The sequence below is a fragment of the Neovison vison genome, chromosome 4 (genome assembly GCF_020171115.1).
Source record: "Neovison vison isolate M4711 chromosome 4, ASM_NN_V1, whole genome shotgun sequence".
Taxonomy (NCBI): Eukaryota; Metazoa; Chordata; class Mammalia; order Carnivora; family Mustelidae; genus Neogale; species Neogale vison.
The window spans coordinates 176,904,553-176,908,647 of NC_058094.1; the positions used below are offsets into that span (position 1 = coordinate 176,904,553).

General features: G+C 45.9%; 1 pseudogene; it reads left to right on the forward strand.

Annotated features, from left to right (window-relative positions):
• The first annotated feature begins 687 nt into the window (after positions 1 to 687).
• On the forward strand, positions 688 to 1,340 carry LOC122905419 (annotated as a pseudogene).
• The last annotated feature ends 2,755 nt before the right edge of the window (positions 1,341 to 4,095 follow it).

The window sequence follows — 4,095 nt, forward strand, 5'->3', positions numbered from 1 at the left end:
CCCCCTTCGATGGGATCATCAGAGACGCAGAGGGGAGAAGCAACGGTTTCTACTGCCTCCCACAGGTGAGAATCAAATAATGGTGAGCAAATGCAGACACGGATCCTACAACCATGGAATTTACATTTTGGGAGGAAGGGCAAAGGTTAATCAAATAGTCACTGAAAAAAAGTGTGTAATTGAGAAGGGGAAAATCCTATGAAGGAAAAGCACCTGTGAAAGCATATTATAAAGCTGGCCCAGGAAGGCCTCCCCGCAGAAGTGACGGTTGAGCTGCAGCTGAAGAATGAGTATGAGCTCACTTGCAGTCAGGGGTGAGAGGAGCAAAGGGATGCAGGGGGAGCTCCTGACAGAACAAATGAGCGGGGCCTTCTCAGGATGCAGGAGGGAGAACTCAAAGGAAGTGGAAGAAGGACAGAAGGCCCAGCACACAAGATGCTTGGAGGTGTGGGCTCAGGCGAGATTGGAAGACCCTTCGTCCTGAGAACAAGGAGAGGCTATTAACAAGTTGTAAGCCTCGATGTTTTTAAGCTCATTCCATCCCAGATCACATAATTCTCAACTAGAGGAAACCAGGCGAAGGTAGTGCCGTTTTTGAGGTACCCGTGCATGTTTGCTGCCATGGCTTAGCACTCGGCCTCTACCGCTGCCGAACACTTTGTTTAGCAATACCTGTTCTTGCCGTCAATGCCTCCCCCAGACGCGTCCAACCTCTACACCACCGCGCGGGAAGCCAGCCCCTCCCGAGCTGCCACCTCCGCGTCCGCTGTGGCGGGAAAGCAGGCGCCGCCGGAAACGACGATGCCCCGGGGGAGGACCCGGATGTAGAGGGCGCAAACCTCTGGGGGAAGAACCCAGACTCCTGCCCTTACGGCAAGGGTCCTGCTTGTCGTCGTCTGTGGCTGCCTCATCGTCTTGGTCCTTGGCAGCACCTTTCTGGCGTATCTGCTTGATGGAGGATGCAGGGATGGGACCACGAGGAGGCTGAGAGTCTCGTGAGTTACCGAGAGGCCCGTGGTCTCCAGATCATGGATTCCAATAGCTTGGACCCCAAGAAGATCCAGCTGCCGGACAGAAGACGAGGGCTGACCCCCGAGAAGCGCCATGCCACATCTCCCAGCCTCTGCCCGCCATTCCGCCCTCCTCAGAACAGCTCATCAAAGAGACCGAAAGTCCGAAAGGTTTGCCTGTCATGTTCTCAGAACTTTATAATGTGGGGCCTGGCAGAAGAGAAGGTCTGTGAAACAGTCTGCCACCACAGAAGATCTGTGAAACAGGCAGCAACTGTTTTAGGACAGCTGGAAGAGGGGAGCCTTTGCTTGGAGACGTGCTCCCACTGAAGCGAAAGCAGACCTTTGATGTTTTTAAAGGGGAGCTGACTGACCGAACATCTCTGAGAGCAAATTCAGGTGATTTTCGGTCAGCCGAAGGAGGCCAGTCTGGAGATAAGACCAGACCAGAAGCAGAAGCCCCAGCTCTATATGAAGACAAACAGGTACCTGTTTTATGTTGGGATGAGGTTGGGGGTGATATCTGCTATGCCCTGACCAAGATTTGTCGGGAGGGGAACCTTAGCAAATGACAAAGGGACCAGAATAAAGTAATTACACAGTGAAGGAGGCTCAAATAATGGTTTACAAGGGACTGAGCTGTTGTGATTCTCCCTGACCCCAATACCCGTACAGTTGATGTTCCTACAGTTCCTCACATCCCTCTTCTGCTCAGAAGCTTTTCGAGGCAAATTCGGGAGGGAGGGTAAGTTACAGTGTTCCTCTTTGTTATTTCTGGTCCTATACAATCTGTCTCCTCCGCAGCCAACTCCCACTCTTCCCCAATGAGGCTTCCACTTCACCCCAGCTCGATATTTATTTCCACCTCCATGCTTGTGCTCATGTCTTTCCTCCTCCTCGGAATGTCTTCCTTACCTAGACCATCTCTTACTCATATGTTAGAACATCACCCAAGTCTATGAACCCCCCCACGGCCACTCCTGTTTACATTTATTTCTCTGAGATTTTAGAGCCCTTGCTTCTTCCACCCTGCGTATTTGCAACTTAGTCACAAATGAATGCCAGTTTTGTAATACTCTCTATTTGCCTAGGTTTGTCGTGTCTTTTCTAAGAAAAACAAGTCCCTTGTCAGGAGCTGTGTTGGATCTCTTATATCTCTAATAGCTCTGTTGAAGGGTAAACTTCAGGGAAGAGGAACAGAGGCAGTCAACAAACCGCTCTTAAAAACTTGAAGGCGGGGGCGCCTGGGTGGCTCAGTGGGTTAAGCCGCTGCCTTCAGCTCAGGCCATGATCTCAGGGTCCTCGGATCGAGTCCCGCATTGGGCCCTCTGCTCAGCAGGGAGCCTGCTTCCTCCTCTCTCTCTCTCTGCCTGCCTCTCTGCCTACTTGTAATCTCTCTCTGTCAAATAAATAAATAAATAATCTTTAAAAAAAAAAAAAAACTTGAAGGCGCCTAATGGGGAATTCTATATCATATGCAACAGTGACATCTAGTGGTTAGAACGTTGCATGGCCTCTTCGGACTTTTCAGTAGTTGGACAAGACATTTACAAAGAAAAAGTTGCAGATTATTTAACGAATCCAAATTATTCCCATCACTTGTGCTTGCTTATGAAGGGATTTTTAAATGCATATTTATTTTTTCTGCCTTCCCAGTGCCTTCCCCTATCCTTCTGTGACCCAGTGGCCCACAAACTGCTGGTAAGGGGTCCCTGAGTGTGCTTCTTACAAACCGCAATTTCCCTTTCCCGTAGGAAGACTGAGAAGCTTTTCATGGCGATTATGTGATTTTTAATTCCCTGCTTCCTGTTAGGATAGAGATTTATGTGCATAAATATTTGTTTTGGAAATAAAGTATGTAATTGAGGAAGAAACTTGAGATGATAAATATGATAGCTCAAGTGGAAACTCATCTCAAAGCCAAATGGGAGAAAAGCAGTGTGGAAAAGGAAAGCTTGTGGACTTTGGCTTCTGAGGCACTTGAGATCAGATGCCAGTTCTTCCCACTAAAGTCACACAGTAGTTATGTCAGACTAACATCCTTGGGACTCAATTTCCTCATCCCAAACAATGAGGTGACATATACCACGCCATGCTGCTTTGGGAGGATTAGAATCGCGTAAAATAATTCTGGTTCAGGGGCACTTGGGTGGCTCAGTCAAGCAGTGAGTCTTGATGTCAGCTCAGGTCATGATCTCAGGGTGGTGGGATCAAGCCCTTTAATAGGCTCCCTGCTCAGCTGGGAATCTGCTTGAGGATATTCTCTCCCTCTGCCCCTCCTCCCACTTGTGCTTGTTTGCATATGCGTGCACTTGTTTTCTTTCTCTCTCTCAAATGACTAAATTTTTTTTTAGTAATGTAAAGTATTTACATTTACATTTACATTTACATTTAGAAATGTAAAGTATTTATTTACTTGAGAGAGTGAGAGAGAGAGAGCATGAGAGGAAAGAGGGTCAGAGGGAGAAGCAGACTCCCTGCTGAGCAGGGAGCCAGATGCAGACTCAGTCCCAGGACTCCAGGATCATGACCTGAGCTGAAGGCCGTTGCTTAACGAACTGAGCCATCCAGGCACCCCTCAAATGACTAAATCTTTAAAAAATCTGGTCCAGAATAAGTAGTCAATAAATGATAGTTATTATTTTATTTACATTTTACTAAGAATAATTGTCCTTATGTTTCCAACTTGATATTTAAAAAAAAAAAAAATCCTGGCTTTATTTTGGATAATCAATAACTAACTTTGATTATGACTGAAATTACGTCATCTCTCTTGGTTTCAGATGCTTAAACTGAAAAATAATGCATTTGGGGAAAATAAGTCTCTGAAAATGAAATAGGAATTCTAATCTACCATAGACATCAAAATTTGAATGGTAATGAAAGGTTTTTAAAAACTGGAATGGACTGAGATTATCTTTATATAGGGAACTTGAAAAATTTTAACTCAAGTTATAAATTATAAAAATAATCTGGATTTGTGGAGGGAGAAAAAAGCTCTAGGAATAAATACGTAAACCAATTTATCACACACACAAAAAAAGTTGTGAAATACTGATTTGTGTGGCCCTCCTGTGGGCAGAGT